General features: G+C 44.2%; 1 long non-coding RNA gene, 1 other non-coding gene and 1 pseudogene across 2 annotated transcripts; 2 read left to right on the top strand and 1 right to left on the bottom strand.

Annotated features, from left to right (window-relative positions):
• Positions 1–283: 283 nt before the first annotated feature.
• Positions 284–17,064, top strand: LOC118634678. The gene is made up of 4 exons (XR_004960387.1): positions 284–661; positions 2,372–2,453; positions 10,048–10,166; positions 16,805–17,064. It is a non-coding gene; the product is annotated as an uncharacterized LOC118634678 (long non-coding RNA).
• A 2,191-nt stretch (positions 17,065–19,255) lies between these two features.
• Positions 19,256–20,063, top strand: LOC118634049 (annotated as a pseudogene).
• A 3,053-nt stretch (positions 20,064–23,116) lies between these two features.
• On the bottom strand, positions 23,117–23,189 carry TRNAR-CCG. The gene has a single exon. It is a non-coding gene; the product is annotated as a tRNA-Arg (tRNA).
• Positions 23,190–25,632: the final 2,443 nt, after the last annotated feature.

A 25,632-nucleotide genomic window follows, 5' to 3' on the forward strand; every position in this document is an offset into this window, starting at 1 on the left:
CCACCCCCCTTCATGCTAATGAGAGGCAGCCTTTGGGGAAACGGGAATCACTCACTGGACAGACCATTGGAACAGCACGGAGCCGCAGGGATCTCTCCCACTTCCTAAGGGGGACAGCACAAGGCCTTCCAAAATTGTCCCTGCGAATGTGTGTCCTGCGGTCTCTGGGCAGCGATAACATCAAATCCTAAACTTTAAACCCCTGTGGGTTTGCAGGCTGGGCTGAGGGGAGGAGAGGGCTGGGTGGCAAGTGGAGAGAAGAGGGGTGTGAAGGAGCGGGACAGGGTGGAGGAGAATGGTAGGAAGTTTTTCCTAGATGGAGCCTACAACAAATAAGCAAATAGTGCTTAAGACAGCTTGGGCTTGTGGGAAGGAGAGCTCAGATGACAGAAAGTTCATCCCAGAATGTGTCAGGGATTCCAAGAGCAACAAGTCACCACATCCTAGGTTTGGATATACAGTTTTTATATTCTAGAAGCAGAAGAAAAAAGCCATCAGCAAAATAGCTTTCCTTCTTCCTTTCTAACCTCCTCCCCCCCAAATTGACATTGGTATCTAGTTGGCAGGATTCTTCAAGCCTTTTACCTGCCAGGTGCTAGGGGACAAAGATGAATAAAACACCTTCCCAGACCTCTAGTGATGGCTCATCTCCTGGAGAAAGGTGGGTTTCTTTCCTTCTAAATAAAACTCATTCACTGCTTAGGTCTGAATTCTTGAAACAACTTGGTATATTGGTCCTGAGCTAATGAACTTCTTCAGATTGAACCGAAACAGTATTCACTGAGGGCAAAAATAAGCTCAACATAGTAAACCCACAGCCTTCCCGACGTGTATCTCATTTCAACAGCTTCAAATCCAAAAGGAAGGGGAAATGCATTGAGATGAAGGTGTTTTCTCTGAAGCATCTGAACCAACAGTGAGATGCAGCTGCTAAAAGAATAACAGACTTTTGCTTCTTATGTCTCAAAAATAATAGTGCTAGTGGACTGACCAGATTCTAGGGGGATCATGTTTTCCAGAAAGACACTGGAAAGCTACAAGGAGAACAATGAGGTGGAGAAAGGGCTGGACTCCATCATGTTCAAGTTCTTTTGGAGGAACTGAGGATTGGCAGCCTAGACACACAAAAAGATTTGTTGTGTTTTATGAAAGAACCCATAGGTTATCCAGCCGCTGTGGCTCAGTGATTGAGCGTCGACCCATGCACCAAGAGGTCGCCGGTTCAATTCCCAGTCAGGGCACATGCCCAGGTTGTGGGCCAAATCCCCAGTGGGGGGCGTGCAGGAGGCGGCCAATCAGTGTTTTTTCTCACCGATGTTTCTATCTCTATAAGAAATGCTCAGCGGTTAGAGCGTTGACCTGCGGTCCTGAGAGACCCTGGTTCGGTTCCCGCTAAGGGCGCGTATCTCAGTTGCAGTTTGTCCCCGGCCCTGGTCGGTCGTGCGGGTGGCAGCCACTCAATGTGTTCCTTTCACATCGATGTTTCTCTCTCTCTCTGTTCCTCTCTCTCCCTCCCACTCTACCTGAACAAAAAAATGGAAAAATGTCCTCGGGTGAAGATAAAAAAAAAAAACTTAAAAAAAAATAAAAATAAAAAATAAATAAAAAATTGCCCTGGCTGGTTTGGCTCAGCGGTTGGAGCGTCGGCCTGCGGTACAGAGAGACCCGGGTTCGGTTCCTGCTAAGGGCACGTACCTCGGTTGCAGTTAGTCCCCGGCCCTGGTTGGTCGTGCGGGTGGCAGCCACTTGATGTGTCCCTTCACGTCGATGTTTCTCTCTCTCTCTCTTCCTCTCTCTCCCTCCCGCTCTATCTGAACAAAAAAAGGAAAAATATCCTCGGGTGAGGATAAAAAAAAAAAAAAGAAAGAAAAAATTTAAAAAAAGAAAAGATTATAACAACCAACGTCTCCAAGAAAGCAGACTGCTTTGAAGGGTTGTGACAGTGAGCACCTGGCCATTGGGGACATCCAAAGAGAAAGAACATCACTCAGGAATACTGTAGAAAGTTTCCTGAATTAGGTGTATTGTGGTTTGAGGGATACAGTGAGGTAAGTATGTTTCTCTAGAGAGGAGCTGTTTGTCTAATCACAGGCTGACAGTATGTTACAGGTGGTCACTATGTTCTATAGTTTGGTTCTTAACTTTCCTCAGTTTGAAACTCAGAGTATGTCAATGGATCAGATTCATGGGATTGACTCATGTTAACCAAACTTATAAAAAGCAGATGTATAAACCAGAATGATATTTATTAATATGCAATGGACAGGCTATATAATAAAGGTGATTCAGAGGTCTAGTTATTAATCAGAAGGTTGTGTTTTAAGCACTAAATTGAATTACAGCTGAATGTAGGCTAATCTTTCTCATTCAGGTTTTAGGAGAAGACTAATCTCTCCAGTCACTGCAAGGCTTGAGTACACCAGTCATTGTCTCCAACCTCTGGCCAGGACGAGGTAAACATCATGACATTCGTACTTTTGAAGTCCAGTTTATCAATGTCCTTCGATCCTTTTCTTTCACGTGCTCTTTCTTTAAGTCAAGTGGAATAAAATTAATTAGGCTTAAGATTTCTCAGTTACATTCACATCTCAGACATACCTGCTGGAGATTATATTCAAGCCACCCAGATCCAATTTGGGGTGTTCCCAGAACTCTTCTGTTGCAGGAATGTTGTGAATGCCCCAAAGACCACACCCTGAAATGTAGAGGCAGAGACCAGTTTTTGGTTCCCACAGACTCCTAGAGTCTCCCTGGGTAGCACCAGCCTGGAAGAAGTTGCAGGGTCCAGGGCTGGGCAGCATCTGGCTTGCTGGTTCCAAACCACATGAATGGTGGGAGGTGCAAAGAGCTCAGAGACTGATCTATGTAAGCCAGACTGCCACTTTATTACTTTACAAGAAATCAACTCAGGCAAATGTGCATGCTCATGTCAGCCTGGCTAGCATTCTCGTCATATAAACAAGTCACATGGGAAGCCAAATTATCATCATGATGCTTGGTAATATAAACCAGAGCATGAGGAGTTTGTCATATGATTGGAATGTTTAATGGTATTGGTTTCTCAGAGCCTAATGTGTCCATCTCCATAATAGGTGTGTGGGGTGTGTGTGTGTGTGTGTGTGTGTGTGTGTGTAGTGGCAGAATCCAAGAACCTTCCTCTTTCTTGCCAATTTCTGGTATTTTGAGTGTATCTTTCTGCTTAGCAAATATTTCTTGAGCATCTACTATATATTATAGAAGAAAGAATTTGTGCCAAGTTCCAGGCTTGGAGCTCCTAAAACCCTTGGAATTTCCCCAGTGATAGAAATGCTTTTGTTATTCATGAGCATCCTGGATCACACCTGAGTTTATCCTAATGAGGTGACTCTTGGAGAGACCCTTTTGATAGCTTCAGGATGGGATCTGGGATCAGAAAGAACAGCCATGCAATTAGGTGAGGAGAGGGAGAGAGGCTGGAGATCCAGTTCACTTAGATGGCCAGTGATTTAACCCATCATGCCTACTTACTGACACCCCAGTGAAAACTCAGTGGTGCTTCCAGGTTGGTGAACACATTACTGTGTTGGGACCGTGATTGCCTGGATCCATGGAGAGAGAACAACGAAGCTATGCAATCGGGCCCTCCCAGATATCACCCTATGTATCTCTTCATTTGGCTGGTCCTGATCTGTATCCTTTATAATAAAACTGTGATTGTAAGTATAGCACCTTCCTGAGTTCTGTGAGTCATTGTAGAGAACCATCAAACATGAGGGAGATCATGAGAACCCCCAGATTTGTGGCCAGTTGGTCTGAAAGGAGGGCAGGCTTATGGAGCAGCCCTCTAGCTAGTGGGGTCTGCACTAACTCCAGGTGGATAGAGCCAGAACTGGGTTGCAGGCCACCACTTGGTATCAACATTTTATGTGCCAGGCACCGTTTTAGGCGCCACAAATACCAGTTATTATCATTCTTCAAAAAAAGCACAACACAGTTGCTTTGGCTCCCATTGGGTAAATTAGGGTCACATTCCAGTTCAGTTTCAGAATCATCTTGATTGGGGCCAGGGTCTCCCCAAGTTCTTCAGACTTTCACAGACAGTCCCTAGGTTTACTCCCACAGGTACTGGGCCAGGTCCTGGAATATTAGGACCTAAATCCTCCTCTCAAGTGGCTCACAGACAGTCAAGTATAGAGCTAAGTGCAATACGAAAAAGCTGTACCCATTAGGGACAAAGACGCGGTCAGCAGGAGGTGGAAACCAGGTGAAGGTCACGTAAACTCTGGTTTGAAGCATGGGGTTTATCAGATAGACTAGGACAGACCAAGGGGGCAAGCGAGACGACAGCGTGCACAAAGGCACAGACCTGGGAGAGAGCTTGTGTGTCCACCCAGGCCCAGGAAAGCATGGCAGCCATGCTGGGGAACAACGCCCAGTGCTGGCAAGCCCGGTGCCCTGGAGACCGACTCACCCACAGACAGGGTTGAGTCCCTGAGTGGTTGTAGAGCAGCTTTTTAATTCTTTATTTCATTTCTATTACATTATTGTAATAGAAAACTTGGAAAGTTAGAAAAGCGTAGACACGAAAACTACACGATGTAAGTGTTGTCTCACCCCCACCCTCACCAATCACCGCGTGTTGCCTTCTCGGCTCTTTCTTAGCGTCATTGTTGCACAGGTGCGGTCAGAGTGTCTGTATTATTTTGGATCCTGTGTTGTTCACTTGACATGATGACAGAAGTGCTTCTCTATTTTTTTTAAGCTTATTTATTTATTTATAGAGGAAGGAAGAGAGAGAGAGACATCCATCGTCTGCCTCCTGCCCGCCCCCTACTGGGGATAACCTGGTCATGTGCCCTGACCGGAAATTGAACTGGGCTCAGTCCATGAGATGACATTGAATCCACTGAGCCACACCAGCCGAACATGCTCATCCCTATTTTATGTTTTATGTATACAACCTTGTATCCAGCTTTTATTTAATTAAAACTGTTATAATATTATTACAGACTCTTTGTAAATATGAAATCTCATAGCTGCAGAACACTTTCTCATTTAGACAAACCATAGTTTGGGAACGTTTGAGACTGTTTTCAGTTTTTGCCATCATAAAACTGTCCATGTCACCATCAACAGAGGAATGAATGGCTGGTCATGGTGTGACATAGCGGAACACTACAGAGTAGGCACTACAGACATTTTGGGCAGATAATTCATTGTTGTGTGCTGTAGGACATTGACCAGTATTCGTGGCCAGATATAATGGCACCCTGCCTCCAGCTGTGACAACCTAAGCTGTCTCCAGATGTTACCAGATGTCTCCTGGAAGCAGAATCATGAACCATATTCATTGCTAATACAGCAATGAAAATAAATGAGCTATAATTACAAAAGCAAAATATAGGTGAATCTCATAAAGATGATATCAAGTAAAAGAAGTCCAACACAAAAGAGGATATGCTATATAATTTCCCTTGTATAACATTCACAAGTAGGCAAAACTAATTTGTGGAGTTAAAAGTCAGGATAATGGTTACTCTTGGGAGTAGTTAGTGACTGGAAAGAGTACTGGGGGAGGGGAGTCTCTGATACTAAAGTTTTCTAGAGTTTGACCTATTAATTTTTTATATATTTTATAAAAATACTTTTTATTGATTTTTTTAGAGAGAGGAAGGGAGAGGGAGAGAGAGATAGAAACATCAATGAGAGCGAAACATCCATTAGCTGCCTCCTGCACATCCCCCACTGGGGAGCCAGCCGAAACCAGGTATGTGCCCTGATCAGGAATCAAACTGGTGACCTCTTTTTTTATTTTTTATCCTCACCGGAGGACAGCATTCATCTTCAGATAGAGCGGGAGGAAGAGAGAGAAAGAAACATTGATGTGAGAGAGACACATTGACTGGCTGCCACTCACACGATCCCAACTGGGGCCGAGGACGAACTGCAACCGAGGTACATGCCCTTAGCGGGAACCGAACCTGGAACTCTCTGGTCCGCGGGTGAATGCTCCAACCGCTGAGCCAAACCAGCCAGGGCGGGTGACCTCTTGATGCATGGGGTGATGCTCCTTCCTTCACTGAGCCACACCAGCTGGACTCTACAATCTTTTTTTTTTTTTATCCTCACCCGAGGACATTTTTCCACTTTTTGTTCAGGTAGAGTGGGAGGGAGAGAGAGGAACAGAGAGAGAGAGACAAACATCGATGTGAAAGGAACACATCGAGTGGCTGCCACCCGCACAACTGACCAGGGCCGGGGACAAACTGCAACCAAGGTACGTGCCCTTAGCGGGAACCGAACCCGGGTCTCTCAGGACCACAGGCCGACGCTCTAACCGCTGAGCCAAACCGGCCAGGGCTCTACGATCATTTTTATTGATTCAATTCTAAAACATTGAATTGCTGACTCAAAGGATATGATAATTCAATATTTTTGCTGCAAATTCCTAAACTGTCCCCCAGATATGCTTTCTCAGTTTACACTGAACAGCAATCAGCTTACACTGAGCAGCAATAAATCAGGGCGGGCACGCGCTAATGCCTATTTCTCCATAGCAGGAGAGGACCCCATCAGTGTTTGATATCCTTGCTATTCTGAAGAGGTTGTGTTTTTTTTTTTTAATTTCCATGTAAAATTCTTTAAAAAAATATATTTTCAAGTACAGTTGACACTTAATATTATTTTATATTAGTTTCAGGTGTACAACATAGCAGTTAGACATTTATATAATTTACGAAGTAATCCCCCGGATAAGCCTAGTACCCACCTGGCACCACCCGTAGTTATTACAGTATCATTGACTGTATTTCCTATGCTGTACTTTCCATCCCCGGGACTGTTTGTAACTACCAAGCTGTACTTCTTACTCCCTTCACCTTTTTCACCCTGCAGAGTTTTTTTGAAAGATTTTTCTTTAATTCACTTTTTTTTTATTGCTGGTGATATTGTACACTTTTTTATAGATTTATTGGCCCTTTGGATTTCTTTTGTTAATTTCCTGTTCATATTCTTTGTCTATTTATTGGGATGTTCATATTTCCCTTTATGAGTTTAAGAGCTATTTATAGACTAAGAATTTTAACTCTTTGTCCATTATACAGTGAGGGCAAAAGCAGTTTTACAGTTGTTCATATGGAAAATAATACAATAATTAATAGATAATAATACAAGAATAAACTATGTTTTTTAAGTACTCACAACTGTAACCTACTTTTGCCCCACCCTGTATATATTGCAAATATTTCCTCACAGAATGTCATTTGATTTTTAACTTCTTAGCAGTCTTTTGGCCATAGAACTTTTAAATTTTGTATAGTAAAATCCATCAATCTCTTGTTTAACAATGTCCCTGGTGTCTTTTGTCATGCTTAGAAAGTCTTTCTTCAACTCAAAATTATATACATATTAACCTATATTTTTCTAGTGCTCGTAGTAAAATCACGATTCCATCTGGAATTTATTTTGGTATGTAGTATGAGGTAAGAATCTAATTTTATTTTTTTCTCAAATAACTAGGAAGTTGTCTAATCCAATTGGCAAATAAATTCATCCTTTCCCAATGTTGAGATGTCACCTTTAACACAGAGCAGTGATTTTTAACTGATGTGCCACAAGAATTTTTAAAACATGCAATACTTGACTATTTAGTCAGGGGCACTGACCTCTTTTTCCTTAGATTGTCAAATAAAAAAAATGACCACAGCCAACACAACAATAGCTATCTGCTGTGAATGAATCAAACTTATACCTATTTTTGTTTTATCAGATTGGTAAAAAATATATTTTTTGGTGTGCCACAGAATTTTAGTAATTAATGTATGTGTGCTATGAAATGAAACAGGTTGAAAATCGCTGATCTCGACAGTGTTAACTTATAGTAAATTTAAGTCTATTTCTAGACTTTCTACTCTGCTCTGTGAGTACATCTGTTTATTCTCATGCCTATGTGTCCACAGTGGAGCATGGTTATAGTTATCATGGTGTGAGAACATATCTTTCTTTAAAAATATTTTTGGGGTATGATAGTTGTGTTTTTTTTCTCCAAGTGAACTTTAAAATTATTCTGCTAAGTTTAAAAATCCTGTTGGGCCCTGGCTGGTTTGGCTCAGTGGATACAGCATCAGCCCACGGACTGGAGAGTCCCGGGTTCGGTTCCCGCTAAGGGCACGTACCTCAGTTGCAGTGTGTTCCCGGCCCTGGTTGGGGTTGTGTGGGTGGCAACCACTCGATGTGTCTCTCTCATATCGATGTTTCTCTCTCTCTTCCTCCCTCTCCCTCCCACTCTATCTGAGGATGAATGCAAAAATGTCCTCTGGTGAGGATTAAAAAAATAATAATAATAAAATAAAAATCCTGTTGGTTTTATTGAATTTGCATTAAATGTATAGATTAATGTGTAAAGGATTTGACAGCTTTTCTGTGTTGTCTTTCTTTCCAGGACAATGAAATAGCTACATTTCTTTGAGTCTTCTTTTTCCCTCTGTCAGAATATTATCATTTTCTTCATCTAAGCTCTACACTTTTCTTGTTAAAGTTATTTCCTGGGTATTTTATGTTTTTAAGGTAATTTGGAGCAATGTTTATCCTTTACATTTTCTAACTTGTTTTTCTAGGTATATGGAAAAGCTACAGATTTATGTGTATATCCATACTTATTGTTTATATCCCAATTTGTGTGTATTCAAAAATAGTCCAAACTAGTTTCAATTGATTCCCTTGGGTTTTCTCAGTAAAAAACCATATACTCTATAAATAATGATATTTTGCCTCTTCCTCTCAAATGTTTATTTAACTTTTGATTGCATTGATGAGAACTTTTTAAACTCTTTTGAATAATGTCCTAGCCATCATCTTTGTTTTATTGGTATTTCTCGTTAGTAGAAAATACCTCAAATGTTCCATCTTCAAGTGACTGAAGACTCGATTTGCTTCAAGTACATTGAGCTATGTTTTTTTTTATCTTTTAATATTTTATTGATTTTTTAGAGAGAGAGAAAAGGAGAGGGAGAGAAAGAGAGAAACACCAATGTGATTGGCTGCCTCCTGTACACCCACTACCAGGGATGGAGCCTCAAACCCAGGTATGTGCCCTCCACCAGAATCGAATCTGCGACCCTTCGGTCCCCAGGCTGATGCTCTAATCGCTGAGCCAAACTTTCCAGGGCTCCTCTGACCATTTTTTTTTTTTTCTCTCTTTATTGATTTTAGAGAGAGGAAGGGAAAGGGAGAGAGAGATAGAAACATCGATGAGAGAGAACATCGACTGGCCGCCTCCTGCATGCCCCCCACTGGGGATTGGGCCCACAACCTGGGCATGTTCCTGACCGGGATTCGACCCGGCGACCTTTTGGTGCATGGGTCGACGCTCAACCACTGAGCCACACCGGCCGGGCCTCTGACCGTTTTTAAGGGGAAGGTATTTTATTTTTAATATATATTTTTATTTTTCAGTTACAGTGACATTCAATATTATATTAGTTTCAGGTGTACAACAGTGTTAGACATTTATATAACTTATGAAGTGATCTCCCCAATAAGTCTAGTACCCACCTGGCTCCATACAAAATTACCACAGTATTATTGACTATATTCCCTATACTGTAATTTACATCCCATAACCATTTTATAACCCCCAATTTGTACTTTTAATCCCTTCACCTTTTTCACCAAGCCTCCCAACCCCCCTCCCATCTGGCAACCAGGGAAGATATTTTTATTACAAAATATTTCAAACATTCATAAAATTATTGAGAACAATATAATGAATACTTGCTTAAGTATGACCTAGTTTTATCAAATTTTAATATTTTTTACCATATATACTTCATATTTTTTTAGTGTTAAAAAAAATTACAAACTCATTTGGTGGTAACCAGTATCCAGATGGCTGGCCCCCAGTGATCCTCACTTCCTGATATTCACACACTGTACATGTCCTTTCACATTGTAGCAGGTCTGGTCTGGATGGCCAATGGTCTATGGGAGAAGTGATCATATACATTTCCAAGATTAGGTTACAAATAAACTAAACTCTCATCTTGGCTATGCATTCTCTCTTTCTTTGAGATCATATGCTCTGGGGAAAGCCAGCTGCCGTGTTCTGCAGACACTGAAGCAGTCTATGCGAGGCCCACGCAGCAAGGAACAGCCTAGAGCAGCAAGATACTGAGACCGGCCAACAACCAGTAAGTGAGCTTGAAAGCATATCCTCTCCGGTTGAGCTTTCAGACAGGACTGCAGCCCTAGCCTACAGCTTGACTGACACCTCCTCAGAGACTTGAGCAAAACCGCCCAGCTAAACCACTCTCAGGTTCCTGGGCCACAGTAAGTGTGATTAATACATATTTATTGTTTTAAGCTGCTAAATTTTGGTGTAATTTGGTTTTTGCAGCAATAGGTAACCAATACGCAGTTGAAGGCCCCTTCTGCCCCTCCCTAATCCATTTTCCTGTTCTTCCCATAGGTAATCGTTATACTGAACCTGGGGTTTCTACCATTCTCTTGGATGTATTTTCCTATTATGACTAAAACAATTACTATCATCACAAAATTTTATACATTGATTTCAAAGGTTTTTAAGAAAATTCTAATTCCAAAATTTTATTTTATTTTTCTAGGCATTTTCTTTTTAAATTTATCTTTACTGTTGAATGTATTACAGATGTTCCTCCTTTTTTCCCCACCTTGACACCCTCCTCCCCACTCCCACCCTCTCCTGCCTTCCCCACACTATTGTCTGTGTCTATTGGTTGTGCATATATGCATAGAAGTTCTTTGGTTTCTCTCTTTCTGCCCCACCTCCTCCCTTCCCTTTGAGGTTCATCAGTCTAATTCCAAAATTTTAAACATTCGATATTAATATGTACTTGTAGTTCAATAAATGATTTTTTAAATTAATGCATAATAAAATTGGGAATTTTTTTTCTTTCTTTCTTTTCTTCTTTTTTTGTTAATCCTCACTCAAGGATATTTTTCCATTGATTTTTAGATAGAGTGGAAGGGAAGAAGGGAGAGAGAAAGAAACATCAATGTGAGAGAGACCCTTCAATTGGTTGCCTCCTGCACGACCCTGACCAGGGCCAGGGATCAAACCTGCAACCCAGGTACGTGCCCTTGACTGGGAATCGAACCCAAGACCCTTTAGTCTGTGGGCCGATTCTCTAACCGCTGAGCCAAACCAGCCAGAGAAAATTCCTCCTTTCTTTTTTTATTTTATTTTATTATTTTTATCCTCACCCGAGGACATTTTTCGATATTTTGTTCAGATAGAGTGCGAGGGAGAGAGAGAGAGAGAGAGAGAGAGAAACATCGACGTGAAAGCGACACATCGAGTGGTCGCCACCCACAAGACCCAACCAGGGCCGGGGACAAACTGCAACCAAGGTACGCGCCCTTAGTGGGAACCAAACCCGGGTCTCTCTGGACCGCAGGCCGACGCTCTAACCACTGAGCCAAACCGGCCAGGGCAGATGAAGGTTTTTTTTTGTTTGTTTGTTTTTTTATCCTCACCTGAGGACATTTTTTCATTTTTTGTTCAGATAGAGCGAGAGGGAGAGAGAGGAAGGGAGAGAGAGATAAACATCGATGTGAAGGGACACATAGAGTGGCTGCCACCCGCACGACCAACCAGGGCCGGGGACCAACTGCAACCGGGGTACATGCCCTTAGCGGGAACCGAACCCGGGTCTCTCTGTACCGCAGGCCAACGCTCCAACCGCTGAGCCAAACCGGCCAGGGCTCCTTTCTTAATTTGGGTACTTCCTTGTCTAATGTTACAGTGAAATGAAAAAGAATATCTATTGTTAATAACAATAATAATTATAATAATAGCTGGCACCTATTGAACACTGTTCTAAGTATTAAATCGTTACATCAAAATATGAGTTTAGCCCTGCCTGGTTTGCCTCAGTGGTTAGATTGTTGGCTTGTGGTCCGGAGAGACCCGGGTTCGGTTCCCGCTAAGGGCGTTTACCTCGGTTGCAGTTTGTACCCAGCTCTGGTTGGGTTGTGTGGGTGGCAGCCACTCGATGTGTCTCTTTCACGTCGTTGTTTCTCTCTCTCTCTATTCCTCCCACTCTATCTGAACAAAAAATGGAAAAAATGTCCTTGGGTGAAGATAAAAAAAAAAAAATAGTATATGAGTTTATACTTTCATTATCCCAGTTTTACAGATGAGTAACTGAGGCACAGAAAGGTTAAATAACTTGCTCAAGGTTATGCAGCTATAGTCTAGTGCTCTATGCCTAGTAGGGAAACCCAAAACTTTATTCCTGTAGGACCTGCGGTCCTGATGGTTCGTCTTTATTGGATTGCTGTACTGCATTCCCATTAACTAGGTCTTTGGGACAAGGACACACTAAGATGTGCCCCCAGTGAATGCTTGAGTTCCAGACTTTGCCTCCTTCCTCCATTGAGTAGTAGAGCCATTTCCCACCTTGGTAAATATGTGGATCATGCCAGATGGGCTGGAGCTGGGGCTGCTGTAACAACGTACCTTAGACTGGGTGGCTTAAACAACAGACATTTATTTGCTGGGTCTGGAAGTCTGAGATCAGGGTGCCAGTATGGTTAGGTTCGAGCCAGTATGTGAGAATTCTCTTCCTGGCTCGAAGATGGCTGCTTTCTTGTTGTGTCCTCACATGGCAGAAGGGAGGGGGATGGAGAGAGAGAAAAGGAAGGGGGAGAGAAGGGAGGAGGGAGGAAGAGAGAGAGAGAATGAACCTCTGGACTCTTCTCCTCAATATTAGAACACTAACCCCATCGTGGGGGCTCTATCCTCATAACCCTATCTAAACCTAATGAGTCCAAAGGTTCACTTCTTAACACCATAACATTTGGGTTAGTGCTTCAACATACAGATTTTTGAGTGATAGAAACATTCAGCCAATAACAGTGACCCTTCTCTGCCTATGGGTTCAGCAGCATGAGGAGTCCCATGGCCAATGGGCAGCCTCAGCTTCCAATGAATGGAACCAGGATAGTATTTCCTAGTTTAAACATTTCTCCGTTGGGCTCTAGGACCTCTGGACCCACTGAGTCCCAGATCACTGGTAAGCAAAGCAAAAATTCCTTCCAATGAATCATTAGGAGGAACCACTCCCACCTTCTCTCCTTGGTTCCTGGAGATGTGCAATCTGGCAGTGTCTAAATCCAGGAGTGGGGATGCTCGCAGAAACCCTGCAAGCAAGGAAAGCAAATCCATACCCAGAACACAGGTCTGTCCGTGTGAGGAGGAGGCGCTGTCCACACACCCAGTCTTTCCCTTGCAAACATGGGGTTATTGTTATGCCTTTGAGTGAGGCCTTCCCCTTGGAGACGCGCCCTCTGCTGGCCATTCCTAAGATCCGTGGCCAGAGCATCCTCTTCCACCGTTGTTTCCTCTCTGCTTTTAGGAGCTTTCCCCTTTTGTTTGAAGTTTCAGATGTCTCCTAGTTTCACTGACGGTGTTCTTTGTGGTTCTTTTCATCCTCCTTGTTGCTTCTGTGGCATTTCCAAGAGTAGAGTAAAATGGCAACTTTACTGTATGTTTAATACTGCGACCTGGTAAATTGTCAAGTATGATCATTCTGAATGTTAATATTATTGGGTTGTATTTTAATATTAATTCTGCTGTATTCTATGAAATCCTTACATGAGTTTTGTTTGTTTGTTTGTTTGTTTGTTTGTTTTTTTATCCTCACCCGAGGACACTTTTCCATTTTTTGTACAGATAGAATGGGAGGGAGAGAGAGGAAGGGAGAGAATGAGAAACATCGATGTGAAGGGACACATCGAGTGGCTGCCACCCGCACGACCAACCAGGGCCGGGGACAAACTGCAACCGAAGTACGTGCCCTTAGCGGGAACCGAACCCGGTCTCTCCGGACCGCAGGCCAACGCTCTAACCACTGAGCCAAACTGGCCAGGGCCTTACATGAGTTTTGAAAACTTGAACTAGTACAATATTAGTAAATATTTGTAGATATCCAAAATTTAAAAATAAATTTCTAAAGTGATCCAGTATAAAAACAGGCAAAATTAAATAATAATGGTAATAATAAATAAAAACAGGCAAAATTAAACAATGCTATTATAAATAAGGCTACTTACTGATCACCCTGGAGGAGGAAGTGATTGGAGGGAACTCAAGGGGGCTTCCCCAGTGATTAATGTCTCATTTCTTGATCTGGGTGATAATTATACAAGTGTGTTCAGTTTGTGAACATAATTAAACTGCACACATGATATGAGACTTTTTTGCATGTATATTACACATTAGTAATCTTTTTTTTTTTTTTTGGTGGTACATGCCCCTAGCAGGAACCAAACCCGGGTCTCTCTGGTCCGCAGGCCGACGCTCAACCGCTGAGCCAAACTGGCCAGGGCACACATTAGTAATCTTTAAAAAAAAATTTTTTTCTTTATTGATATTTTTTAGAGAGAGGAGGGAGAGGGAGAGAGAGAGAAACATTGATGAGAGAACATAAATTGGCCACCTCCTGCTTGCCCCCCACTGGGGATTTGGCCCATATCCTGGGCATGTGCCCGGATCCTGAATTGAACCAATGGCATCTTGGTGCATGGGTTGATGCTCAACCACTGAGCCACACTGTCCGGGTAATAATCATTTTTTAACTAAAACGTAAAATATCCTATAATTAAAGATAAAGTTTGATCCTAGTAAACACGTGATATTTATCTAGGTCAATCAAAAGGAAAAGGAGAAATTTATGCAAAAACTTTAAGTATCTGAATTTTATCATATTCTTCCATTTTATTAAGGATTCTATCTTTGGTTATAAGTATAATATATCTTTCCTGTGAGGAAAATGGGTTTCTCCATAAATTGGGTCCATAGTCATATAATGCTAGTAGAGACACACTAACCTATATACCTTACAGTGAATTCCAACATTTGGGGGTTCTGCCATGGTTTGCCCCCTCACATGCCAGCCTGCCTCTCTTGGCAATGTTAGGTTTCCAGGACCAGGCCCTAGACTCAGCAAGGGCCTCATCAGGCAGTTTTATACCCAGCCTACCTTGAGCATCCTCCAAATTCTGTTTGAAAGCATCCTTTGATCTACTCCTCCCTTTGTCCCTGAGCTTTCTTGGGGTGATTTGATATAGGGCAACATTTTATATTTTATTTTTTAAATGTTTTTTATTGATTTTTTTAGAGAGAGAGGAGGGGAGAGGGAGAGAGGGATAGAAATATTGATGAGAAAGAATAGCATCAACATCAATCAGTTGTCTCCAGCATGCCCCCTACCAGGGATCAAGCCTGAAACCCTGGCATGTGTCCTGACTGGGAATTGAACCAGTCACCTCTTGGTGCATAGGTTGAGACCCAACCACTGAACCACACCAGCTGGGCTAAGGCAGTGTTTTATTTTATTTATTTATTTATTTTTTATCCTTACCCAAGGACATTTTTGCGTTTATCTTCAGATAGAGCGGGAGGGAGAAAGGGAGGGAGGGAGAGAGAGAAACATCGATGTGAGAGAGACACATCGACTGGTTGCCACCCACACGACCCCAACCGGGACCAGGGACAAACCACAACTGAGGTATGTGTAGGGCAGTGTTTTAAAAATCCAAGCTGAGCCCTGGCTGTGTGGCTCTGTTAGTTGGGGCATCATCCCATACACTGTAAGGTCATGGGTTTAATTCCCGGTCAGGGGCATGTAAGATAGTTCTCTCCCCCTTCCTCTCTCTCTGAAAAATCAATATAAATCCTTGGGTGAGGATTTAAAAAAAATTTCAAGTTGATTTTAAACCAAAGTTTAAAAATATGATATAATATATATTAGTGATTCCAAAATGGCGGCGGAGTGAGCGGAAGCTGCACAGACCGTCTCCCAGGACCAAACTGGAATTACAACTATAACACAGACAAAGCGACGGGAAAAAGCAACAGAAAAGCAGCTTGCGAGGACCATATAACCAGGGACACTGACTCGATCCTGGTAGGACTGCGAAGGCGCGAGACGGGGCTGGGAGCCCACGGTCGGCAGCTCGGCAGCGGCCTCAGCTGTAAGCGGCGCCCTCGGGTCACACTCCCAGGCGGCCCCACAGCGCAGCCGGGACAGAGGCTGAAACAGCCACAGCCACTCACCTGGGGCTCCGGCAGAGGGGGGCAGACTGGACTGGAACTGTGTGGGGACACTCGGGATTTGGAGGGCACTCAGAGCTTTTGCTGAGTGGCAGCCACGCAGGAAGGTGGCCATATTGCTCCTTCTCAGGGTTCTGGGGAGAGGCAGCAGCCCCTCCCTCGGAGATCCAGCCCCATCCTGTGGCCATTGAAGTGCTAATTGAGGCTCATTAACAACCAGCATCTGCCCCACCCTCGGGATATCCCCTTATGCTGAGCACCTGAGGGAGTTTTTCAATCAACTAACAACCCAAAACTCTTCAAGTAACCTGGACTGCTAGCCTCCAGGCAAAAAGCTAGAGGATAACAGTACCTTTCCTGGGCTGGCAACTTTAACCAAGAAAGTAAGACTTGACAATGGGCCCTGGCCGGTTTGGCTCAGCATGCGGTCCTGAGAGACCCGGGTTCGGTTCCTGCTAAGGGCGCGTACCTTGGTTGCAGTTTGTCCCCGGCCCTGGTTGGTTGTGCGGGTGGCAGCCACTCGATGTGTCCCTTTCACATCGATGTTTCTCTCTCTCTCTCTCTCCCTCCTACTCTATCTGAACAAAAAATGGAAAAATGTTCTCAGGTGAGGATAAAATAAAAAAAATAAATAATAAGAATGTCAAGTACAGACTATAAACTGCAATGTAATGAGAGTCTTTGAATCCTTAAAAATTCAGTCTGGGTTTTTTGTTTTTTTTTTCTTAACAGGTTTGCTGCCAGAACAGAGGTGAAAATCACCACTGAATCTAAGCCAAAAATGGAAAAGGAAATGGCTCATATTAACATCGTCTTTATTTGACATATAGATTCAGACAAATCTACCACCTCTGGCCATCTGACCTACAAATGTGGTGGGATCAACGAAAGAACCATTGAAAAATTTGAGAAGGGGGTTGCTGAGATGAGAATGTTCTCCTTCAAGTATGCCTGGGTCTTGTGGTGATTCCACTTCTGGGTATATATCTGAAGAAACCCAAAACACAAATTTGAAAAAATATATGCACCCCTGTGTTCAGTGCAGCATTATTTACAATTGCCAAGATGTGGACACAACTCAAGTGCCCATCAATAGACAAGTGGTAGCCCTGGTTGGTTTGGCTCAGCAGTTAGAGAGTCGGCCCACGGACCAGAGAGTCCTGAGTTCCGTTCCCACTAAGGGCTTGTACCTTGGTTGCAGTTTGTCCCCGGCCCCTGGGGTTGTGTAAGTGGCAACCACTTGATGTGTCTCTCTCACATTGATGTTTCTCTCCCTCTCTTCCCCTCTCTCACTCCCACTCTATATGAAGATAAATGCAAAAAGTGTCCTTGGGCGTCGGCCTGCGGTCCGGAGAGACCCGGGTTCGGTTCCCGCTAAGGGCGCGTACCTCGGTTGCAGTTTGTCCCCGGCCCTGGTCGGTCGTGCGGGTGGCAGCCACTCGATGTGTTCCTCTCGCGTCGATGTTTCTCTCTCTCTCTCTGTTCCTCTCTCTCCCTCCCACTCTACCTGAACAAAAAAAAAAAAAAAAAAAGTGTCCTTGGGTGAGGATAAAAAAATATATAGACAAGTGGATAAAAAAAATTAGGAAAGCAGTGGTACGTCTATACAATGGAATATTACTTGGTCATAAAAACAAACAAAATCTTACCATTTCCGACAGCATGGATGGATCTGGAGGGTATTATGCTAAATGAAATAAGGCAGTCAGAGAAAGACAATCACTTACATGTAGAATCTAAAGAACAATATAAATGAACAAACAAAACAGAAACAGACTCATAGAAACAGAGAACAGATTGATGGTTGCCAGAGGGGAGGGGAGTCTGGGGGACTGGGTGAAAAATGTGAAGGGTTTGAAAGGTATAGATTAGTAGTTACAAAATAGTCATGGGATGTAAAGTACAGCATAGGAAATACAGTCAATAATACTGTAAAATTGCCCTGGCCAGTTTGGCTCAGAGGTTAGAGTGTCGGCCTATGGCCTGGAGAGACCCGGGTTCGGTTCCTGCTAAGGGCACGTACCTCGGTTGCAGTTTGTCTCCAGCCCTGGTTGGGTTGTGTGGGTGGCATGTGTCTCTTTCACGTCAATGTTTCTCTCTCTCTCTCTCCCCTCCCACTCCCTCCCACTCTATCTGAACAAAGTGTCGAAAAAATGTCCTCAGGTGAGAATTAAAAAAAATAATAATACTGTAATAACTGTATGTGCCAGGTGGGTACTGGAAATATCAGGGGGAACACTTTGTAAAGTATGTGATTGTGTAACCACTGTGCTATACACCTGAAAGCAATACAAAAGAATATTGAATGTAAACTGCACTTGAAAAAAAGTCTGGTTGGCGTGGCTCAGTGGTTGAGCATCACCCACAAACCAAGGTTCAATTCCCGGTCAGGACATATGCCCAGGTTGTGGGCCAAATCCCAGTGGGGGGCACACAGGAGGCGGCCAATCAATGTTCTCTCTCATTGATGTTTCCATCTCTCTCTCCCTCTCTCTTCCTATCTCTCTAAAAAAATCAATAAAGAAAAAGAAAATAAAAAGTATGCCTGGGTCATAGATAGACTGGAAGCTGAATGTGAGTGTGGTATCACACTGATATAGCTCCTTGTGGAAGGAAATTCAAGACCAGCAAGTATATGTGACTATCATCGATGCCCCAAGATACAGACACTGTATCAAAAACACGATTACAGGCACATCTGAGGCTGATGTGCTGTTTTGATGGTTGCTGCTGGTATCGGTGAATTTAAAGTAAATATCTCCAAGAATGGGCAGACCCGTGCGCATGCCCTTTGGCTGACACACTGGGTGTGAAATAACTAATGGTGGGTTTTAACAAAATGGATTCCACTGAGCTGCCCTGCGGCCAGAAGAGACATAAGGAACATGTTAAGAATGTCAGCACCACCCAGGCCGGTTTGGCTCAGCGGGTAGAGCATCAACCTTGCGGTCCAGAGAGATCTGGGTTCGGTTCCCGCTAAGGGCATGTACCTTTGCAGTTTGTCCCCGACCTTGGTTGGGTTGTGTGGGTGGCAGCCAATCGTTCGGTCCCTTTCACGTCGATGTTTCTCTCTCTCTGTCTCTTCCTCTCCCTCCCGCTCTATCTGAACAAAATATCGAAAAATGTCCTTGGTGAGGATTAAAAAAAAAAAGTCAGTGCCAGTGGAACTATGATGCTTGAACCTCTGACTGCATCCTGCCACCAGCTCATCCGATGGATAGCCCTGTGTCTGCCCCTCCTGGACGTCTACAAAATTGTTGGCATTGCTCCTGTTTATGTGGGCCAAGTGGAGACTGGTGCTCTCAAACCTCGCGTGTCAAACCTCGCGTGGTGTTCACCTTTGCTCCAGTCAGTGTTACAACTGAAATAAAACAGTCAACTGTTGAAATGTGTCATGAAGGGTTTGTTGTGTGGAGCACTTCCTGGGGACAATATGGGCTTCACTGTCAAGATCGTGTTTGTCAGTGTGGCCGGTGACAGCAAAAATAATTCACTAATGGAAGCAGCTGGCTTCATGGCTCAGGTGACTAGCCTAAACAATCTGGGCCACATTGGTGCCGACTACGCACCTGTGCTGGACTGTCACATGGCTCACATTGCTTGCAAGCTTGCAGAGCTGAAAAAGAAGATTGATTGTCATTCTGGGAGAAAGCTGGAAGATGGCCCTAAATTCCTGAAATCTGGTGATGCTGCCATCATGGATATGGTTCCTGGCAAGCCCATGTGTTGAGAGCTTTTCTGATTATCCAACGCTGAGCCATTCTGCTATGCGTGACATGAGACAGATGGTGGTTGCTGTGGGTGTCATCAGCAATGGAGAAGAAGGCAGCTGGGGCTGGCAAAGTCACCAAGCCTGCCCAGAAAGCTCAGAGGCTGAATGATCATCCCCGCTACCTGCCACCCCAGACTCAATCGGTGGTGGAAGAATGGTCTCAGAACCGTTTGTCTCAATTGGCCACTGAAGTTTCACAGTAAAAGACTGGTGAGTGATAATGATGCATCATAAAACCTTCAGAAGGAAACAACAATGTTTTGTGGACTATTTGTGTGTGTGTGTGTGTGTGTGTGTGTAGCAGTTTTGTGTGTGGCAGTTACATTGTAAAATCAGTACTTTTTAATGGAAACAACTTGACCAAAAATCTGTCACAGATTTTTGAGATCCATTAAAACAAAATTTAATGAGAAAGGAAAATCTCAGTCTACATTACCTAAAATCAACAGTGGTGATAGAACAATGAATATGGAATATAAAAATAAAATGTACAGGTGATGAACACACAATACAGTGTACAGATGATGTGTTGTGGAATTGTGCACCTGAAACCTGTATAATTTTGTTAACCAGTGTCACCCCAATAAATTCAATAAAAAGGAAAAAATAAATAAAATGTATGAAATTTGTGCCAAGGAAAGGGGCCAGTGTTTTGCCTGACTACACAGCATCCATGCCCCTTTTTCCTTTTAAGGAATTGCTTCTTCCCCTTTCGAGGAAGAATTGGTGGGATGCTACTTCCTCTGTGTCCCATGAATCACCAGGAGAAAGGTGCATTACCCAAGCTGGGCCAATTGTAAGCTTTTCCCTGGAATCTTGATTCTCGAGCAAGTGGTGGCATCCTGACCAGGCATTTCTGGCTCTGAGAGTCATTCTGCTTCCAGCTTCTTGCTTTCTGGGGGCCGTTGGTATGTCCTTGATTCTTGCTGGTTCCCAACCCTGGTCTTCCAGCTTTGTCCCCCTTTTAGTATGCCTTTCTTCCTCTGCGTCTTTCTAGTGAATTATCATTTGCTTTGCTTAGGTTGGGCTGGTTTGTTTCCATTGTTGGCAACAAGAGGCAACCAGCAGAGGAGATTGAGACAAAGTTGTTTGGAGAATCAAGAAAATAAGATTTTTTGGAAGCTTGGGAAAAGAGTGTGTTTCAAGAAGGAAGGACTTGTTGAGAATTTCAAATTTTAGGGCGAGGTCAAGCAAGATGAGAAGTGAAAGGTGTTTCTTTTTTAATAAAATTTATTTGAGGGAGAGAGGAAGGGGAGAAAGAGACATGTTTGTTGTCCCACTTCCTTATACATTCATTGGCTGATTCCTGTAATGCCTGACCAGGGATCAAAACCCACAACCTTGGTGTATTCAGGATGACTCTAATCTACTGAGCTACCCGGCCAGGGCTAAGAGGTGTTTCTTAAATTTTCCAATTGCGAGGTCACTGTTGAGAAGTGTGCCCGGTGGCAGGAGAGTGATGAAAGCAGGGCAGGTGCAGAAAAGCAGAGAGTGGACACGTGGAGACCGCCCTTGAAGCAGCTTGGCTGTGTGGAGAGAGCTCAGCCAGGACTCCTATGACGTGCCCAGGACCGGGGTGAGCTCGTAGGGAATGGAGAACTGTAGCGTGTTGCTGGGCTCTGAGGAAAGAAGCGGAGGGGAAAGCTAAAGACAAAGGCAGGAGGGGAAACTAAGGACCTATAGCTTTTGAGCATTTACTAAGTGCCAGACAACCTGGGACTGGAGGAGGGAAAACTCTTTGACACAGGTAAGAAATGAGGGAGATGATGGAGGTGAGGGAAGAGGAAACTGGAATTTGCATCAAGTGACCTGAATCTGGGGTAGTCAGTAGGCACTCAATAAATGTTTGCTGACTTCAGCTGAATGAGCCATGGTGAATGAGCAACAAGGTATCTTCTAGAGAGACCTGGGCTGAAGGAGGTTGAAGGAGAGGAACAAGGTGGGTGAGCATGCAGAGGTCTGGGCAGGCCAGTCAGAAGCCCTAAGGGTGGAGAACCCCGAGAAATTTGAGAAATTTGTCCGGCCCAGTTTGGGGGCTGAGCATTCTGTTAAGAGAACAATATTGCTTTTGGGAACCAGGGAGACATAGTCATTGTCCATTGTCCCCAGATGCTGCAGGAGATAATTCAGTTCAGATTTTTTGAGCATGAACCTAATGTGGCCACCAACTCTGAGATACCAGAAATGGAGCTGGAAATTATCCCCTGGTCTTCATTTGTTAATGTATGCTGGTTTAACATTTTTAACGCTACATTCCTAAACTTAAAAAGTGGGTTGGGGTATTAGTTAAATTGTTTTGTTTTTTAACAAATGTTTGATTTTGCAATAAACCCAGATTTACATAAAAGTTGCAAAGATTGAACAGAGAACTCCTATATAACCTTCACCCAGTTGCCCTTGATGTTAACATCTTCCATTACCATGTACATTTGTCACAACTAAGACATCAACACCGGTACATTACTGGTAACTAAACTCCAGACTGAGTTTTGATTCCACTAGTTTCTCCACTAATGTCCTTTTTCTGTTTCAAGCTCAAATCCAGGATACTGCATTGCATTTAGTGTTTAGTAGTTTTTCAAGAGTAGGAGTTAACTCAGTGATATTCTGCTTGCACAAATTTTGCAAGAAGTTTAAACTTTTCAAGCTAGTCAATTGAACCGGTGTGAAAAGCTTAGATTTTGATTTTCTTTTATCGCACTAATTAGCAAATAAAACATAGACACACAGACATACCCCCCCCCAAGCTTGTACGTTTTGACTACAATTTATTGTTCATAATAGTTTAGAGACAGAAACCATAAATTATGTTTATTATATTGGTGTGCTGTAACAGCACAAATGCTTTTCTATCAACTCTCTCCTTAGTACTGGAAATATATGTTTGGAGCCAGCACAGTTGGATCTGCTCACACACCTCTTGGGATAAGGATGGGGAGGAAGATTTGCATGTGTGGCTGACCATGGTGAAGCTCAGCTTGAAAAGGCAGACAAAAAAAGAGATGAAGCCATCTGTCCAATCGGCTTTTTTACTTTAAAAGTAAAAGTTTAGCACGATGAATGTTCCCCTTTTGGGTCACTTCCTAGGTTAAAGTCTCAACTGCACTGTTTTTTAAAACCCGTAAATGTACTTGCTAATTTGTAAAGACAATCATCCCGGAGATCGCTGTAGAGACGTGAAAGAACCACATTTCGAAATCTCCTTTTACTAGACCAAGTCCCATGATCACCTTTCCCTCTCGCCTCAACCTCCACCAAAAGGAAACTTCGTGCGACCCAGATGGGACTCGAACCCACAATCCCCAGCTCCGGAGGCTGATGCCTTATCCATTAGGCCACTGGGTCACCACATGAACCACCGTCTCACAACGTCCTCTTACGCGATGCCATCATCGCGCCCCGCCCCCTGCGCTCCGCGGCCTTGCGTCTGATGGTGTGTTTTGAAAACCGCCCCCAAAGACGGCAGCGCACGCGCCTGAGCCCTTCCGAGCCCTTGGTCTGGACTTCAGGCCGACACTGGTGCGCCTGCGCGTGGCTCTCCGCCTTGGATTACCGGGACTGCGAGGTCCGCAGGCCGGGTGCGGGGGTTCAGGAAAGGTTCTCTGCCCAGGCTGCATATTACGCGCACTTGGGGAACTTTAAACAAAATTCCATTGGCTGTGCCCGCCCCCATTCTAACTCTGTCTACCTGGGCAGGACGCGGCGTCTGCATTCTACAAAGTTCCCCTGGACCTTCCTCTGCCACTGGTGTTAGGAACCACTCGCAGAGGAAGGTTTTGTCGCACCCCACCTCAATCTTCCCTCCTTTCTCTTTCTTTCCTGCATTTAATTAAGGTACGTTAATTTGATAACCTATTATCAAATTATCAAAGAGTGCTGCGGACTGTTAGGGGACTCCATGGTAAATAGAATTTTCTTTAAAAACGCCCTTCTACCTCATTTATCTACATCTATTTTTCTCCTCCTCTGCTCTTCCGGATTAAAGGGGAAATGGAGAGGCGTTGGGTCAAGCGGGTAGCGTGGATATATGTGGCACTCATATCCTCCCATGACCACATCAAAATTGCAGCTAAACTGCAGAACAACTATCGTTCAGAACCGCTAGAAGTCTGGCTAAATTACAGTCCTACAGCTAAGGATTTAAAGAAGCCATTTGGAGACTGGTAGGGAGGGCGGGAATGCAGATTGGGCTGCATGTGTGGCTGACCATGGTGAAGTGGCCTACACCGGGGTGGCCAGTGGCGATACAAATTGGGAGGTACATCTGGGTTGCCGGGGTTCCCCCTGGGGAGCAAGGGGTCCAGCCCCACACAAGGCCCCCTTAGCCTAGGGTTCCAGTACCAGGAAGAAAATTCCCCAGTAGGGGTTTTGGCCGAGTGAGACGGAGGGCTGCCGGAGTCCTAGGCAGTTCCTCTTAGGAGTCAGCACAGACTGACTTCCTCTGAACTCCTGCACTGGGGCAGCAGCTCAAAACCTCAAGGGACATTCATGCAGGAGGAACTAAATTGTCTGGCATCAGGGCAAGAGCTGGAGGGTCAACTTTCTGCCAGACAAAAGTGCTGGCAGAGGTCATTGATCCTTTTCTGAGACTTCTCCCCCTAACACACACACACACACACACACACACACACACACACACACACACAGCCAATAGGCAGGCACTTGTCTGACTCTCTGAAATCAACTTGGAACATGTTAGCCCTGCCCAGGTGATTCCCTGAGACACTGCCCACTCACCTTTCAGCCCAACCCAAGCTTTCCCATGGCTTTTCCATACGATCATATGCCTTGGCTCATGCTTCAGATTTTCCTAAAATGTCTCAAACAAGCAGCATCTATCCTCAGCATGCCTTGTTACTCTCAGTAAGTGGCCCCAGGCTCAGCACTAGCAGCAGCCAGCCCTGGTTCACAGCTTGGCCTCACCAGGGCACCTATAAACCTAGTGCAAGTAGCAGCCATCTTCAGATCTCTTTGTAGCTAACGCCGGGAGGCCCTGGGCAAAACACAGGCAGTAACTGACCTTGGCCCCAGAGCCAGCACACCTGGTGAACAGCTTTAGGCAATGTCAAAGCACCACCCAACCGCCTCTACAAAGTAGCACACTCATGGGGTGGACTTAAAAGGCATCTGTGCCTTGCTGAAGTAAGACCTGTCCTGTGGGTGGGACCCTGTACAGCTGATCCTCCCCAGTGGTCAGTGGTCACAGCCAGTCCTTGCAGCTGATTGGCCTGGGGGTAAATCCCTCCCATTGACCTGCCAACCACAATCAAGGCTCAACTACAAGTGGAAGGGTGTACACAGCCCACACAGGGCAGGCAGGGGTGCACCTGGAGTACTTAGTTTAGGTGATGAGGAGGCTGTGCCACTGGACCTTACAGAATACCTACTACATAAGGCCACCCTACCAAGCACATAGCAGCCCTACCTAATACATAAAAACAAACACAGGGAGGCTGCCAAAATGAGACAAGGAAACATGTTCCAAATGAATGAACAGAATAAAACTCCAAAAAAAGAACGAAAAAGGATGGACACAAACAATCTACTAGATGCAGAGTTCAAAACACTGGTTATAGCCCGGCTGGTGTGGCTCAGTGGTTGAGCATCGACTCTTGCATCAAGAGGTCGCTGGTTTGATTCTCGGTCAGGGCACATGCCCAGGTGTGGGCCAAATCCCCAGTAGGGGGCATGCAGGAGGCAGCCAATTGATGTTCTCTCTCATCGATGTTTCTATCTCTCTCCCTTTCCTTTCCTCTCTCTCTAAAATCAATAAAGGAGGGGGAAAATT

This window comes from Molossus molossus, unplaced genomic scaffold (genome assembly GCF_014108415.1).
Source record: "Molossus molossus isolate mMolMol1 unplaced genomic scaffold, mMolMol1.p scaffold_m16_p_19, whole genome shotgun sequence".
Classification (NCBI taxonomy): Eukaryota; Metazoa; Chordata; class Mammalia; order Chiroptera; family Molossidae; genus Molossus; species Molossus molossus.